Source organism: Nothobranchius furzeri, chromosome 11 (genome assembly GCF_043380555.1).
Source record: "Nothobranchius furzeri strain GRZ-AD chromosome 11, NfurGRZ-RIMD1, whole genome shotgun sequence".
Taxonomy (NCBI): domain Eukaryota; kingdom Metazoa; phylum Chordata; class Actinopteri; order Cyprinodontiformes; family Nothobranchiidae; genus Nothobranchius; species Nothobranchius furzeri.
In genome coordinates this window covers 28,634,914-28,652,613 of record NC_091751.1, presented here as the reverse complement: position 1 = coordinate 28,652,613, position 17,700 = coordinate 28,634,914, and the positions used below count along the sequence as shown (strand labels likewise).

Genomic DNA, 17,700 nt, shown 5'->3' with positions numbered 1-17,700 from the left:
AAAGGCGCCCCCGGGGTGGAATGGTTCCTGGCTGGAGCTTGATCTCCATGTCGTATGGACGGTGAGGCGGCAGTGCGGTGGCTCGCTGCTTATCGAACACCGCGGCCAGATCCCGATAGGGCGGTGGCAGATTGGGTGGCGCTGAACCGGAGCCACCTTCCGGGCAGTCAGGTCGAGGTGGAGGAGGAGAGAGGTGGGTCCGGCACTGGGCCCCCCATTCCAGAAGGCGAGCTTGGGACCAGGAGATACGTGGGTCGTGGAGGCGGAGCCAGGGAAACCCTAGGATTAGAGGAGAGGAGGGAGCACGGATAATCAGGAAATGGAGGGTCTCCCGGTGGCCCTGGACTGTCATCTGGAGAGACTGCGTTCGGTTTTGGACAGGGTAAGGCTGGAGGGGCCTGCCGTCCACCGTGGTCACTGGTACAACCCTCTCCAAGGGGGTAGTGGGGATCCGTAGGCGTTCAGCCAGATCCACATCCATAAAATTGTCAGCGGCCCCCGAGTCCACCAGCGCGTGCATCTGGAGCGAGGTCTCGCCATATTGGAGGGTGACGTGCAGAAGGAGCCGACTGGAAAGGGCAGGGGTTGGAGGTGACCCAGGCTGAGCGACCCCGAGACTCAGTGGGTTCCTTCGTTTCCCGAACGGAGGGGGCAGTTCATGCGTCTGTGGTCGGGGGAACCACAATAGGCGCAGAGGCCCTCGCGCCACCTTCGCTGTCTCTCCTCCGGAGGAAGGTGGCCCAGTTGCATGGACTCCTCAGTGGCAACGGGTCCGGGAGTAGGCGTGGGGGGACGAGGAAAAAGTCCAGGCGCCCTGGATGGGCGAATGAGAGGCTTGGGCCGAACCAAAACCCGCTGATCCATGCGCAACGCCAGATCCACAACTTCATCCAGGGTCTGGGGTAGCTCCTTTCCCGCCATCTCATCCCGGATGTAGGTTGCCAGTCCCTCCAAGAAGACGGCTCGGAGGGCAGAGTCATCCCACCGCAGCTTGGCGGAGATGGTGCGGAACTCCGACGCATATGCGCACACAGAGCGCTCCTTCTGGCGGAGTTTTAGGAGTCGTGTCTCTGCCCCCATTTCGCTGCTGGGTGGAACAAAAGTCTTTCTGAGAGCGGCCACGAATGCAGCGTAGTCGCTGCACTCCGGTGATTTGGAGTTGTAGAGCGCAGCAGCCCACTCTGCCGCGCGTCCGGAGAGTAGGGAGGTGAGCTGTGCCACCCGAGAGCGCGCAGTGGGGAAGCGTCCTGGGTGGCACTCGAACTGCATGTCGAGGGTAGCAAGCAGACCGTCTGGACTCCCCGTCTCTCCGTTCCACTTCTCCGGGAGACTGAAGTGTGGCTCTCCCGTTGGTGGAGTGAGGGCTTGCAACTGGAGCGCATGAACCTGCTGCTGGAGAGCCGTGACGGCAGTAGACATCTGCAGGGAGAGATCGGTCTGGGAGTTCAGCCTGGTGTTAAGCTGGTCGACCAGGGCGTGGAGCTGAACGTTCTCGCTAACAACCTGCTCCAACTTCCTCTTCATCTGCTGGAACTCCGCTGGATTAATGGACTCAGTCATCCTGTCAGACTCGAAGACTGGGTTCGGGAGTAAGAGCTTTTATTAGAGACTGCTGGCTGCAAGCGGTGCTGAAAAGGCTGACGGAAGGATGAGGTCTGAGTTAGAAAGATGGAGGTTTAACTGTCTTAGCTTCTGAATACTCTGATCATGGAACACGGTGGAACGATGACTGAGTGAAGAGCCGGTGTGGCGTCTTCCATATATAGACATGGATGACGCAGGTGCAACGTGGAGGGAATCCCCGCGAGGGGCATGCTGGGTAATGGTCCGAGACAGAAGCCGGTCAGCTGGGAGAGCCCGGCCTGGGGGCTTGGACTCTGACACTGGGATAAAATTAAAGACCTGAGGGGGAAAACTAATGTTAAAATCTCACATCTGAATGTTAATGGGAGTCTTATTAATGACCCGGCTGAAATTGCTGAAGCATTCAGTAAGCACTTTGCTTCCTCTCCTCTCCTTGCCTCTGCAGAACATCATGGGTCTTACACCCTGCCTCACTGTTGCTCCAGTGGATTTTCTTTTTCTGAAATTCGTTCTGAGGAAGTGCGTAAAGTTATACTGTCTCTCTCTAGTGGGAATGCTGCAGGTCCAGATGGCATAGAGAGTCGCTTTGTTAGGATAGCTGCTGATGTTCTAGCCTTACCATTATCTATTCTTTTTAATCATTCAATTAACTCATGTTCTGTTCCAAAAGCTTGGAAATGTACTAAAATAATACCACTGCATAAAGGAAACGATACATCTGAACCTAATAACTATAGACCCATTGCTATAATTAATACAGTTGTTAAAGTATTTGAAAAACTGGTTTTTATCCAACTATCTAAATACTTAGAGGATAACAACCTACTATCACAGTACCAATCGGGGTTCATAAAAAACTTCTCGACAACTACTGCACTGCTCAAATTTTCTAATGACATCTATTCTGGTTTTGACAATAATTTATTTGGTGGTGCGATTTTTCTTGATTTAACAAAAGCCTTTGACCTCGTCAATCACTATCTACTTTTAGATAAATTATATGCTTTTGGTCTGTCAAGGCCGTCTCTACTGTGGTTTAGTTCTTTTCTTCATCATCGTTCTCAATTTGTTTCCTTTAATGGTTCTGAATCAAACACGCGTGGTGTCATCAGAGGTGTTCCCCAAGGCTCCTCACTTGGGCCATTATTATTTTCAATTTTTATTAATGATTTACCACAGTGCTGCAGATCCTGTTCTGTTCAGTTATATGCAGATGACACAGTCTTATACTGTTCTAAGTCGAGTAAATCCGAATTACAAGAAGCTATTCAGCCTAATTTTGACGAAGTGCAGCTCTGGCTAGCGCAGAACAAACTTCTTTTAAATAAATCTAAGACTTACTCCATGCTGTTTCACAGATGTAGTACTCTATCTGACAGTGACAGGACTCTTAATCTTTATTTTTTGGATTCCTCCCCGGTTCAACCGTCTGTTAAAATGAAATATTTAGGAGTTTGGCTAGAGCCAGAGCTGTCTTTTAAATTTCACATTCACACAACATGTCTTAAGGTCACACGGTGTTTACGTATCCTTTATAACTCAATAAATTGCTTTGAACCTATTGTACGAAAGCGCATCGTCACTCAGCTTCTGTTACCGATCATTGATTATTCTGATATTTTATACCAAAACTCAACAGTTTCTAGCCTGCGGTCTCTTGATGTCGTCTATAACAGTTTGTGTCGTTTTATTTTGCGGTGTTCATTTAACACTCATCATTGTTATATGTATGATCTTCTTGGTTGGCTTCCTTTAAAAGCTAGACGACAATTTCATTGGTTGATATTTATGTTTAAGTGCATTTATTTTGATTTTCCATTTTATCTAAAAACACTTTTGGTTCCCATTGATTCCTTGTATTCCACCCGCTTAACTACTCTTCCATCATTTGTTGTTCCTCGTTTTAAAAAGGAGGTGGGTAGACTCGCCTTTTGTGTTAAAGCTCCTCAGGACTGGAATAAATTACCCACTGAATTAAGATCCATCTCAACAATTCATAAATTTTCCCGCACTGTTTATGCTTATGTAAAGCCAAGCTGTAGTTGCTTTGTTTAATCTTTACTATGATGATTTTGTGCATTCAATGGCTAACATGCTGTATTTCGTTGCCAAACTTTGTATTCAATTGGGATACTACTTCACTTTAGGTTTATTTACAATGTAATTTCTTGCCCTTATTTCTCTTTGAGTGCCTCACAGCAGTTTTATTTAATTTAATTTGGTATATAGGTATGTATGTACGTATGTACACGTGTGGGTATCTATGTATCCATGCTCATGTGTTTATATTTACGTGTGTATATATATATATATATTTATACATATCGTTGATTTTACTATTATTTACTTTCCCTTTTTTTTTTAAGTCTGTTACAACTTTCTAACTCTGCCACCTTATTTGTTATTGGTTGTGTTGTAGCAGGACCTGCTCGAAAACGAGATGTTACATCTCAAGCAGTTTATCCTCCTGAAAAACATAAGTTAAATAAATAAATAAATAAAATAAATAAATTTAGAACAGAGGAAAGAGCCGCAGCGAACTCAGCCGCTGTCTTCGTTGTTTATGAGAAACTGAGCATCGCTGTGTGAGACGTCCACAATGCTGCGACAGAGTAAACATCTGTCTTTAGAAGAAAGGCTTTTAGCACTTCTACTTGTTGTAGTTTTAAAGACGTATCCAAGTCATTTAGAACCAGTGAGTCATGGTGGATGGCTGCTTATACTGAGCCAGGATCCTCTGGAGGTTTCTTCCTGTTAAAAGGGAGTTTTCCTCTCCACTGTCTCTACATGCTTGTTTAGTATGAGGATTGCTGTAAAGACTCTGACACTAGTCAGTGAGTTGATACAACCTGCTGGGTTCCTTATACAGGAAACTTTTTACTGATTGGCTTAATGAACTGACCTGTAATGGGATGATTACTGTGTGAAGTGCCTTGAGACGACTCTTGTCGTGATTTGGCACTATATAAATAAACATGAATTGAACAGAGGAAAGAGCCGCAGCGAACTCCGCTTCAGTTGCCATGTTTATGACAAACTTGGCATTGTGGTGTGTGACGTATGCTACTCAGTGCTGATTGGCTCGGTTAGAATTCTCAGGGGGTGGGGATATTTGAATAAGAGAGTTCCCAGACCCTTTCTCTGTGCAGAATTAAACAGAGAAGGAGTCTGGCAGGCCAGGCTACAAATCAGCAGGGCATGAGGCTGGTTTCATGTGTTTCTGAATGAGGCAAACATCCTGGAAATCTGCAGGAGTAAAGATAGACCATGATTGGGAGGAAGGATGGGGCGGGGGAACTTGTCACGCCCTGTCCTGTCTCCCCGTTTTGGTTCAGCCTTGTGTCTCATTAATTGCTCCCACCTGCCTCTTGTTTCCCAATCACCTTAGCACCCTGCCCTCGTGTATTTAAGCCCCTTCTGTTTTGTGTCTGATGTCGGTCCATTGTTTCATTGTCCAGCGTGTGTTTAATAAATCAGTGTTAGAAGTTCTCACCTGTCTGCCTGTCTTCCTCCCCGCGTGTGGATCCTTGCCTCACCTCCGCTCACCTCGCCACACGCCGTGACAGAACTTGCCCTGATATTTCTGAATTTATTCTCAAAGAACGTTTGAAAGTTGTTACAATCAATTCTTGTGTAAAATGGCACAAGAGGGGCGTGAGGGGAAACAATCTGGTTTATGGTGTCAAACGGGATTTTAGAGTTATTTTTGTTTACAGCAATCAGCTGAGCAAAGTAAAGACTGTTGTTGTTTTAGCGTCCAGAAACAGCTGAGCACAGAAGCTAACCAGCTTTCCAGTCCCCACCAGTGCTGCTCCTTCTAAGACTGTCACGTCCTGTCCTGTCTACTCTTAGGTTTTGTCTGTGTCTCCGTTAATTGCTCCCACCTGCCTCTTGTTTCCCAATCACCTTAGCTCCCGGTCCTCCTGTATTTAAACCCCGTCTGTTTTGTGTCCTTTGTGGAGTCATTGTTTCAGTGTCCAGGGTGTGTCTTCAATAAACCTGTGTTAAACGGACTCACCTGTTCGCCTTCTTCCTCCCTGCGCTTGGATCCTCCTCGCTGCCCGGCACGCACGTGACAGAATGACTCCACCATTCAGTAATGGATCCAGCAGGGAGATTCTCCCGTGGAGTTGCTTCCTCCAGTGGTTCACGTCCGACCACCGGCCAGCTTCTCCCTCTCCAGCCCCAGCTCCGCCTCGCCGCCGCCGGCGTCCCCGGCCATCAGCCTCGGCGTTCCTCGCCGCCCTTCCGGAACCGGACGGGAGTTGGGATGGGGAGACGCTCCTGGATCGCTCCAGCTATGAGGGCACAAGGCTGGCGATCTGCCCTCCTGGAGTCGGCCCACGGCGTGGGGAAAGTCGCCGGAAGCCACCGCAGCCCTGCGCTTCAGGACGGAGCTTCGAGCCTGCCACTTCCTCCTCCAAGTCTCCTCCTTCTGCTCCGAGACGTCAGCCCGTTCCTGCCCCGGTCCAAACTATCCGAACCGGTTTCATTTCCTTCTCCCCTAAACCTGTTGGTGCCCTCTCAGCACATCCGAAGGGCCAAGCCACCTCACCCTCGCCTGGACCTGACAGCGCTGTCGCATCTTCTCCGGTGGGCTGTCATTCCTCCTCAGTTCCTGCCAGTGTCCTCTCCATACCTCAGCTGAGCCAAAAAAAACCCACGCCGACGACTCCGCAACCGTCCTGCTCCAGCGGTGGTCCCGGTGGACGCATCGCCTCCTGATCCAGCGGTGGTCCTGGTGGACGCATCGCCTCCTGATCCAGCGGTGGTCCCGGTGGACGCATCGCCTCCTGATCCAGCGGTGGTCCAAGGGGACGCATCGCCTCCTGCTCCAGCGGTGGTCCAAGGGGACGCATCGCCTCCTGCTCCAGCGGTGGTCCAAGGGGACGCATCACACCTTGTGTCGGCAGAGGAGGATGCACGGGCTCCGGTCCAGCCCATCCATGGGGCCCCGGGTCAGAAGTCAACGCCTCCCGGCTCGAGCTCCGAAGCGGACGCACCCGGCTCGAGCTCCGAAGCAGACGCACCCGGGACAGAGGTCGACGCCTCTGATGTTGGCTCCCAAGTCGACGTGGCCTCCTCTGATGTCTGCTCGTCTGATGACGTTGCCTCCCCTGATGTCGGCTCGTCTGATGACGTCGCCTCCCCTGATGTCTGCTCGTCTGATGACGTCACCTCCCCTGATGCCGGCTCGTCTGATGACGTCGCCTCCCCTGATGCCGGCTCGTCTGATGACGTCGCCTCCCCTGATGCCGGCTCGTCTGATGACGTCGCCTCCCCTGATGCCGGCTCGTCTGATGACGTCGCCTCCCCTGAAGTCGGCGCGTCTGATGACGCCTCCCCTGAAGTCGGCGCGTCTGATGACGTCGCCTCGTCTGAGGATAATCTCTCCACTAAAGAAGTCGACGCTCCGTCCAGTCCAACATCTCAGGTTCTGATGGTGGGTTTGAAGGCCGCTCCGGCCCAGCCTGCAGGAACCTTGTCACCGGTCCGGCCTGCAGGGCTCCTCTACCGAAGGCGCCGTCCTCCCAGGGACTGTCGCCTCCTCATCTGCCCCAGGCGCAGGCCCCCAAGGGTCCGTCCTCGTCTCCTCATCTGCCCCAGGCGCCGGCCTCCCAGGGCCCGTCGCCTCCTCATCTGCCGCAGGGGCAGGCCTCCTGACTCTGCTGATCCCTGCCGCCTCTCCTGTGGTCCCTCGGTTCCTCTGGGCCCTCCCTCTGGGTCCCCCTCCTCCCGCCCTGCTCCTGGTTCCTGTGGGCGTCTGGGATCCACCCTTTGAGGGGGGGAATGTCACGTCCTGTCCTGTCTACTCTTAGGTTTTGTCTGTGTCTCCGTTAATTGCTCCCACCTGCCTCTTGTTTCCCAATCACCTTAGCTCCCGGTCCTCCTGTATTTAAACCCAGTCTGTTTTGTGTCCTTTGTGGAGTCATTGTTTCAGTGTCCAGGGTGTGTCTTCAATAAACCTGTGTTAAACGGACTCACCTGTTCGCCTTCTTCCTCCCTGCGCTTGGATCCTCCTCGCTGCCCGGCACGCACGTGACAGAATGACTCCACCATTCAGTAATGGATCCAGCAGGGAGATTCTCCCGTGGAGTTGCTTCCTCCAGTGGTTCACGTCCGACCACCGGCCAGCTTCTCCCTCTCCAGCCCCAGCTCCGCCTCGCCGCCGCCGGCGTCCCCGGCCATCAGCCTCGGCGTTCCTCGCCGCCCTTCCGGAACCGGACGGGAGTTGGGATGGGGAGACGCTCCTGGATCGCTCCAGCTATGAGGGCACAAGGCTGGCGATCTGCCCTCCTGGAGTCGGCCCACGGCGTGGGGAAAGTCGCCGGAAGCCACCGCAGCCCTGCGCTTCAGGACGGAGCTTCGAGCCTGCCACTTCCTCCTCCAAGTCTCCTCCTTCTGCTCCGAGACGTCAGCCCGTTCCTGCCCCGGTCCAAACTATCCGAACCGGTTTCATTTCCTTCTCCCCTAAACCTGTTGGTGCCCTCTCAGCACATCCGAAGGGCCAAGCCACCTCACCCTCGCCTGGACCTGACAGCGCTGTCGCATCTTCTCCGGTGGGCTGTCATTCCTCCTCAGTTCCTGCCAGTGTCCTCTCCATACCTCAGCTGAGCCAAAAAAAACCCACGCCGACGACTCCGCAACCGTCCTGCTCCAGCGGTGGTCCCGGTGGACGCATCGCCTCCTGATCCAGCGGTGGTCCTGGTGGACGCATCGCCTCCTGATCCAGCGGTGGTCCCGGTGGACGCATCGCCTCCTGATCCAGCGGTGGTCCAAGGGGACGCATCGCCTCCTGCTCCAGCGGTGGTCCAAGGGGACGCATCGCCTCCTGCTCCAGCGGTGGTCCAAGGGGACGCATCACACCTTGTGTCGGCAGAGGAGGATGCACGGGCTCCGGTCCAGCCCATCCATGGGGCCCCGGGTCAGAAGTCAACGCCTCCCGGCTCGAGCTCCGAAGCGGACGCACCCGGCTCGAGCTCCGAAGCAGACGCACCCGGGACAGAGGTCGACGCCTCTGATGTTGGCTCCCAAGTCGACGTGGCCTCCTCTGATGTCTGCTCGTCTGATGACGTTGCCTCCCCTGATGTCGGCTCGTCTGATGACGTCGCCTCCCCTGATGTCTGCTCGTCTGATGACGTCACCTCCCCTGATGCCGGCTCGTCTGATGACGTCGCCTCCCCTGATGCCGGCTCGTCTGATGACGTCGCCTCCCCTGATGCCGGCTCGTCTGATGACGTCGCCTCCCCTGATGCCGGCTCGTCTGATGACGTCGCCTCCCCTGAAGTCGGCGCGTCTGATGACGCCTCCCCTGAAGTCGGCGCGTCTGATGACGTCGCCTCGTCTGAGGATAATCTCTCCACTAAAGAAGTCGACGCTCCGTCCAGTCCAACATCTCAGGTTCTGATGGTGGGTTTGAAGGCCGCTCCGGCCCAGCCTGCAGGAACCTTGTCACCGGTCCGGCCTGCAGGGCTCCTCTACCGAAGGCGCCGTCCTCCCAGGGACTGTCGCCTCCTCATCTGCCCCAGGCGCAGGCCCCCAAGGGTCCGTCCTCGTCTCCTCATCTGCCCCAGGCGCCGGCCTCCCAGGGCCCGTCGCCTCCTCATCTGCCGCAGGGGCAGGCCTCCTGACTCTGCTGATCCCTGCCGCCTCTCCTGTGGTCCCTCGGTTCCTCTGGGCCCTCCCTCTGGGTCCCCCTCCTCCCGCCCTGCTCCTGGTTCCTGTGGGCGTCTGGGATCCACCCTTTGAGGGGGGGAATGTCACGTCCTGTCCTGTCTACTCTTAGGTTTTGTCTGTGTCTCCGTTAATTGCTCCCACCTGCCTCTTGTTTCCCAATCACCTTAGCTCCCGGTCCTCCTGTATTTAAACCCAGTCTGTTTTGTGTCCTTTGTGGAGTCATTGTTTCAGTGTCCAGGGTGTGTCTTCAATAAACCTGTGTTAAACGGACTCACCTGTTCGCCTTCTTCCTCCCTGCGCTTGGATCCTCCTCGCTGCCCGGCACGCACGTGACAAATACACAGAACATGCTGGGACATATTTACATTAATGTTATTGTGTAATTTCCCTTTTAAACCAAAACACATCTAAATCTAATGAGTCATAATGGGGTCAGTGCTGAAGTTGGAAGTCAGCCCTGTCTCCCTGTTACAGTTGCTTCTGCTGAGTGAAGCTTCTCACACCAAGGCTCATTAATGCCACAAGAACACTTGAGTGGCCTGGCTATCATAAACTCACCCCAGAAGCAGCATAAAATGACCCCAATGATGACTTTGCATCCAGAAAATATGTGTGTACCTGCAAAAGAGATCTGCTATTGCTGAAAGAAACTGGTCATATGACCTGTGTACCTTCCAAGTTCATTGTGCATTGGGGAGGGCCTCAACCCCCCAACACTTTTGTACGGGGAGTAGCAGCACTTATTCTTTCCACTTCAAGCACTGCTCCAAATCCTCCCATTTGAAGCACAGCTCTGATATTTTGTGCTGGGCCAGGCGTTTGTGGCCTTCTTTGTGCCTTGAGTTTGGCCCGTAACCCTTACTTCACACTGGAAGCATCAGCGGAGCGGAACAGAAGTGGAATGGTTTACTAGCAACTGTCGCTGTGTGTCTGTACACGCCGGGAGAACCTCAGCCGTGGAGTGGCTTCCCTGCCTTGCTCCTCGCTGAACTCGCAAGATCACAAAATCCCTTGGAGCTTCAACGATCATGGTTTACTTAGGCCATCCACCACTAAACCAAAAAGAAGGAATCACGTGTGATATCACTGTTTGATGTCAACTGATATTGTTCTTCTCCACTGCCAGGATTAAAGCCATGAAAAACTCACCGTTGCACTTCTCAAACAATGCAGGGAGTAAACAAACCATTTGATCAAATGTATTGATGTGCTGCTGCAATAGTCTTTTATTTTGAAAATTACTAGGGGTTTTACATTGAAACCTTATGTTATTAAGTGTCTATCCCTATATTAACTGCAGAACTTGGAAGTGTTCCGGAAGAACCTGAAAATGTCAGTGTTGGTTGTTTTGAATGACCCCCATAGACTATAATGGATTCTTTTTGAAGCAGTGACGCTTCGCGGCTGCTGTTCTGCACCGCTGATGCTTCAGTGTGCAGTAGGGGTAAGGCATTTATGCCTACTAGACCACTGCAATGTATTGATTAAAGAGTAAGCCACCCCTTTAAAGCTTTGCCATGTTGACGAGGCTCTTAGATTAAAACTGTTCAGTTTGGGAAAAGTAAAAAAATGAAAACTGGGTGGTGTCCTCACAAAATGATAATTTCCTACAATAAACGGGTTAGTTTATTTTATTTGGGGAAGATTATGTTTAATTATTTTAAAATAATTTAAAAACTAGTTCTGGATGAATGTTCTTGAACGTATTGCGCACAGTATTGTAACACTGAAAACCGTTTATGAATAAAATTAAGAGGTATTCATTAATATGATTTAGACTATAGGATCCAGGCTGATTTGTTGGCCACGTCTGTTTGAAGCTTCAGAGTTGGCTCCTCCTAGAGAAGAGGAGAGAAGCGGAGGACCAATCGCTCGATGGTAATATTTCAGTGGGGAGCGAGCGTGTGTGAGGATGATCCACCACTGCTGCTCCTCCATCCTCCATCCTCTTCTCCCCTCTCCTCGTGTCCTCTCCGCGCTGCGCTGGAACCATCAGCTGTGGAATAGGCTCCGTTAACGCGGTAAAAAAAAGAAGGAAGACACTCACACGTCCCGCCGAAATCTCGACTTTAAGGTAAGGAGATGTGAACCAGCAGTTCCAGATGCTCAGTCACGTGACTGATGGCTGATAAAAGGTCCGTTTTTCCCGCTGCTGCAGTTTTCTTTTCAACATCAGAGGATGGAAGCTCTGCTGGCATAGAGGTTCCCAGCTGTGTCAACTTAACAGGACAAAAAAAAAAAATTAAAAAACAAATAAACACTGCAGGACGAGCACGCGCACAATCAAATATGCAACGTAAGAAATGATCTTGGCGGGGAATTAAGCAAACGTGCGGAATTACAGCTAATCAGCGGCTCCCATCCGTGCGTAAATGTCCTCTGACCTTAAAGACGCGTGAGGTTGGAGGCGCTGTGTGTGTGTGCGTGCACGCGTCTATGGTTGTGTGTGTGCGCACGTGCGCGTGTGCTGGTCCCACAGAGGAATGCGCTGCAGAGGCATGATGTTTGTGTGGCAGAGCAGTTCTGTTAATCGAACAGAATTCGAACAACAACCGACTTGAGAGGCTGAGTCCTCCAGACCCTGTCCAGAGGATGGACTCAGTGAGCCAACCATCCCTACTGTAAATGGGTGGGTGGTATCATGGCGTTGAATGGCATTCATTAGTAATCTGCTTGTGATTCAGTCAGTTTTGTCTTTTGGAAAACGTGTTTCAATCATTCCACAGCAGAGAGCAGTGTGCACACCCAAGCCTCCACATTTATAAGTCAGCTGAAAATATTCTCTTCAAAACATGAACCGAAAGGTCATTTTCAGATGTTATCATCTACACAAAGCATTCACGTGTGATCATCAGAGCCTCCAGCTACTCACGGTTTAATAAATATTTAACACAACCACAGTGTTTGAACAGCAGCTGCTTTTTTCACTTTGCTTTTCTGTTAGCCAGTAAGAGACACAGCTGTATGGTTACTATGACGACCCTAATGAGCTACTGGGAGCAGCTTCAGATCTCTTATACATTAAAACACATATTTTGTCTTTGATAAGTGCAGCAGCTATACTGGTACCGTTCAGTATTCAGTCATGTTCCAGTTTGTCTATTATTTGGTTGCTTGGTGTTGTTGCAAGGTAGGATCCTCGCTGACTTTATGATTTGCATTCATAGATTCAAATCTTTTACGTAAAGCGTTGACCAACTGATCAATTATAGGTTTTAGAGTTAAAAAAGCAGTGAAAAATAGCAAAAAAAATGCACCAGGATATCTATTTCTCTATTCAGTTTTGCTCTGATTTTGAAATATATTTAATCTGTAAACTAATTCAAACAGGACAATGTTTTAAATGTTTGGCCGAAAGAGCAGAATGTCTCATGACATCATTAACGGAACTTTTCTGAAGAAGGGTCAAACGTAAATTTATTCAAGAGGAATGAACTGGTGAACAGGGCATGGTGCTTTATTTTTCATTAAAGGGATTTTCCACCCCTAAGGGAAATTTGGTCTATTACCACATTCCCCAGAGTCAGACAAGTGAGAAAAAGCATTTTGTGACCAGCGCAGTAATTCTCCTGGCCTGGCATCAGTCCGGCTGCTTTAGCTTAGCATAAGCAGTGGAAGTGAATAGCAGAATCAGCATTAAGATTAAGAAGCTTTTATTGTCATACCAGTTCACATTTACACACTTGTGATACGAAATTTGAACTCAGGACCCGGTATAAAGCCACAGGAAAAGAGCAAAAAGCACTAAGGATAAAACAAGCACCGAGCTTGGCATGTACAGTATTCCATAGATAAATAAATATAAGTGTGTGTGCAAGTGAAATTAGTCCACTCTAAAGGTGCTCTCAGTACCAATGTGTGTATGTGTGTGTTTGTGTGTGTGTGTGTGTGTGTTTTTTGGGGGGGGGGGGGGGGTCTACCGAGCATGGCCAGAATTTAACAGTCTGACAGCTTCAGGGAAGAAGCTGTTTCTGAACCTGGTGGTCCTGCTCCAGATGCTCCTCAACCTCCTGCCTGAGGGGAGGGGTTGGAAGAGACCATGTGCAGTGTGTGTAGTCCTTCATGATGTTGAGGGCCCTACCCCTACACCATGTTGTGTAGATGTCTGTGATTTCAGGGAGGCCGCTCCCCACACGCCTCTGGGCAGCCCTAACCACTCTCTGCAGAGCTTTCCTCTCAGCGACAGTACAGCTACCATGCCACACAGTGATGCAGGTGCACACGACACTCTCCACTGCACCATGGTAAAAGCGCCTCAGGACTGAGCTCCGAAGTCCAGCTCGCCACAACTTCCTAAGGAAGTAGAGACGCTGGTGAGCTTTCCTGACGAGCCAGGAAGTGTTGGTGCTCCATGTGAGGTCCTCAGTGATATTCTAATGAGCTTTGAAAGAAAAGCGTCTGGACTTCTTTGAGTTGCTTGAAGACGTTTCACCTCTCATCCGAGAGGCTTCTTCGGTTCTAAGGTCAAATGGTGGAGAGTCCCAGATTTAAACTCAGTGGGAGTTTCCCCCCGAAGAGGGAACAAAAGACCCCCAATGATCTTCTACATAAACACATGAGCCAAGGTGTGAGGGTGGGTGTGGGTCCTATTCAGCCAGAGTTTCGGGTGAGCTCATTGTGAAACCTGGCCCCACCCTATCATGTGAATTCCTGAGGTCAGTTGGCCCAGGATATGCGTGGGCGTTGAGGCATCTGGGAAGGGATCTCAAAACTGGATTATAGATGGCAGACAGTTGGTGTCGTAAACCACCGCCTCTGTTCAAAGATGGTTGCTCACAGTGGACATAAATGGTCCTCAGTGATATGCACACCCAGGTACCTAGAGCAGGAGACTACTTCCACAGCTACTCCTCCAGTGTACAGGAGGGGAGGGGGCACCGGTTCCTTCTGAAGTCCACCACCATCTCCTTGGTTTTCTTCACATTGATGCAGAGATTATTTTCTCTGCACCACTGCACAAGATGTTCTACCTCCTCTCTGTACTCTGACTCATCGTTGTCAGTGATGCCTCCTACTACTGTTGTGCCATCCGCAAACTTCACAATATGGCAGCTGGGATGTCTCGCCGAGCAGTCATATGTCAGCAGAGTGAACAGGAGGGAGCTCAGCACACAGCCTTGGGGTGTGCCTGTGCTGAGTGAGGGTGATGGAAGAGGAGATAGTGTTGTGGATCCTGACAGTCTGGGGTCTGTCAGTCAAAAAGTCCAGCACCCAGTTCCCCATTATGGGGCTCAGTCCAAGAGTGGAGAGTTTCTGTACCAGAGTCCGTGGGATGATGGTGTTGAAGGCAGAGGAAAAATCCAAGGAAAACAGATGGACGTATGAGTTCCTGCTCTCTCGCTCTTCTTTTTTTAATTTTTTTTTGAGTTCCTGTTCTCTAAGTGAGTGAGAGCTGTGTGGGCCACTGATGAGATGGCATCATCAGTGAACCGGTTTTTCTTGTAAGCGTACTGGTGAAGGTCCACAGTGACGTCGATGGAGTCTTTGATGTGAGCCATAACCGACCTCTCAAAGCACTTCATGACTACAGGGGTAAGAGCAATTAGTCTGTAGTCATTGAGGAATTTCACTGTGGAGCAATTTGGGACCAGAACAATAGTGGCAGTCTTTAGGCAGGTGGGGACGGATGCCAGAGACAGTGAGGTGTTAAAAATGACTGCCAGCACCCCAGACAGCTGGTGTGCACAGTCCCTCAGTACTCGCCCAGGGATGTTATCAGGGCCAGCAGCTTTGCGAGGGTTAATTCCTTTGAGGGTTTTAATTACGTCACCTGTAGACACACTAAGGGGTGTATCACCAGGTAATAGAGTGAGACTGATAGAGTGGGGGGGGGGGGGGTGTCAGGGTCCTCAAAGCGGGCGTAGAATCTATTGAGTGTATCTGGCAGAGACGGGTCATTTGGGCATTGTGCATCTTTGGTATTATAGTCTGTGATGCACTTTATTCCCTTCCCCATGCTTCGGGTGTCGTTGGAGGAGAAATGCCCCTGGATTTTCTGAGCGTATATGGCTTTAGCTCTTGCTATGCCTACCGCCAGTTCTTTCCTTGCCACTCTCAGTGCTGATGTCTCACCCGCCCTGAATAAGGCATCCCTGGCTTTCAGCAGACCTCTCACCTCAGCATTAAGCCAGGGTTTCTGGTTGGGGTAGCATGTTATTGTCTTGGTAATGGTGACATCCTCAGTACACTTGAGCCCCCTTCAGACAGGCCATGAAAAACGGAAATGTTCCGGAATCTGTCCGTAAGACCTTTCTGTCTGAATACAAACATCCGGATAATGTGTTCCGGAATTTATCCAGACGAAGCCCCTAGTAACAGGTCCGGACTTGTTATGGACAGGGTGGCTGCTTCAGACTGGTGAGGTAAAGTTCCGGACAAGAGGGAGGGAGAGGAGGAGGGGACCGGGGGACGCCGTGCGCACCTAGATAGCCCGCTGCTGTAGCATGCGGCGAACCACGGCAGCTCGCCTCCTACGGTACCGCCTAGACGCGCGACGGAGCGCTTCACACCGCTTCAGTGATTCCTTTAACTATTGAGCTTCATCATCCAGGTCTCTTATGCGTCTTCGTGTGCGCAGAATTATGCTTAAGCGCCTCGTGATTTTTATCTTGAGAGGCGCTATAGAAATGGTGTTTTCTTCTTCTTCTTCTTCTTCTTAACATGAGTCCGATTCTCCCCCCCCCCCCCAGCCCCCCACCGCCCCCCCGCCAGACATCTGGAACTTTTCCCTGCTGTGTGAACGCAGCTGAAAGGACAAGTTCCGGTACAAAAGTGGTGTGTCTGAAAACACAGTTCCGGTTAAAAACCGGATTGAATTGTCCGCAAATGTTCCAGAATGTCAGTCTGAAAAGGGCTTTGGAGATGAATCCAAGGACCGAGGAGGTGTATTCCTCTAGGTCCACCTCTCCCTCTTTTGTTGTTGCTTGTCTGAAGACCTGCCAATCTATGCACTGGAAGCAGTCCTGGAGCACATACGGTATGCTGCATCAGTGGACCACACAATGACAGTCTTCTTTGTTGGCCCAATCCTTCTCAGCAGAGGGCGATATGTTGGCACCAGCAGGAGGGAGAAGTGGTCAGAGAGGACAAGTTGGGGGCGAGAAAGAGCTCTGTATGCGCCACGGATGTTAGTGTATACACAGTCCAGCATGTTGTCTCCTCGAGTAGAAATGGTGACATGCTGGTAAAAACTTGGCAGAATGTCCATCAGTTTCATGTGATTAAAGTCTCCTGCAACCACATAAAACACCTCAGGGTGCTTTGACTGCAGCGAGTTAATGGTGTCATATAGCTCCTGTTGCGCTATCCTAGTATTAGCGCTAGCATTACCACCCGGTGGGATGTAAACAGTGGTGACGAACACTGCTGTAAACTCTCTTGGCAAACAGTGCGGTCGGCATTTTACCGTCATTAGTTCTATTGCCTCGGAGCAGTAGCTTTTCACCAGCACACAGTTTGTACACCAACCTCCATTCATGTAAGCACACAGTCCACCTCCTCTTGTTTTCCCCAACCTGTAGTCGCGGTCCGCTTTGAACAGCTGGAAGCCATCGATCTGAAAGGCTGAATCCGGCATGTTGTTATTTAGCCAGGTGTCCGTGAGACAAAGAACAGCACAGCGCTTCATCTCCATGTAAACACTCAGTCTCAGGCGTAACAGATCCATCTTAATGTCCAGGAAACAGACATCTGCCAGGAACAAGGAAGGAATCGGTGGCTTCTTAGGTATTAATTGGGCCAACGCGCCCGCCCGTTTTCCTCTCCTCTCTTCGTTTCCTCTTGCCTGCTGCTCCTCGTGCTCTGCTACGCCACTCTGTGGTTCTCAGAAGCTGCAGTCTTCCAAGCATTGATTTTAAGTTGTGGGATATTGTGGTGGTGGAGCTTTTTCCGAAATCGATGATTTCGACCGAGCTGTACTTCACACGCAGATCCATCACAGAACCAGCTCCAGCAATGGCCTCAGATTTGTTAAAATGTAAGGCTTAGTTCCGGGAGCTTGAGAAGCCGCTGCATGACTGTGCGCCGCCAACTTTTGTGTGCAAAAGGGATTAAAATGACTCAGTAACGATACCTTGTTGTTCCTGGTTAGCTCAATAATCACGTCGTCTGCAAATGAAAAAGTAAGAAGTAACACGAAGGATTTCAAGGAGCTTGTTTACCCGGGTTTCACTCAATGCATCAGTGGCACGGAACAACGTCACTGCTTCAAATAGAATCCATTATGGTCTACGGAGTGTTTCAAACCAGCAGCGATGCGGCCATTTCCAGGCACGTCCCAGAAGCGACACGCCACGCCGCCACTGGGAATAGGATCGGGTTTTATTTTTGCCATGAGCCACTTTTGGGATGCGTCAATTTCCTCAGTTTCCTCAGGGCTAGACAGGAAGTCACACATTGTTTCAGCGTAAAATCCCTGGTAATTTTCTAAATAATAGTACT

The 17,700-nt window shown here is 50.6% G+C and overlaps 1 protein-coding gene across 2 annotated transcripts in view; it reads left to right on the top strand.

The window, feature by feature from the left end:
• Positions 1–11,113: 11,113 nt before the first annotated feature.
• Positions 11,114–17,700, top strand: part of dlgap3 (discs, large (Drosophila) homolog-associated protein 3) — a 219,827-nt gene continuing 213,240 nt past the window's right edge. For both annotated transcript variants that reach the window (XM_054744733.2, XM_054744729.2), the window contains exon 1: positions 11,114–11,335. The gene's annotated coding sequence lies outside the window, so the exon portion shown is untranslated. The remainder of the gene's footprint in view (positions 11,336–17,700) is intronic.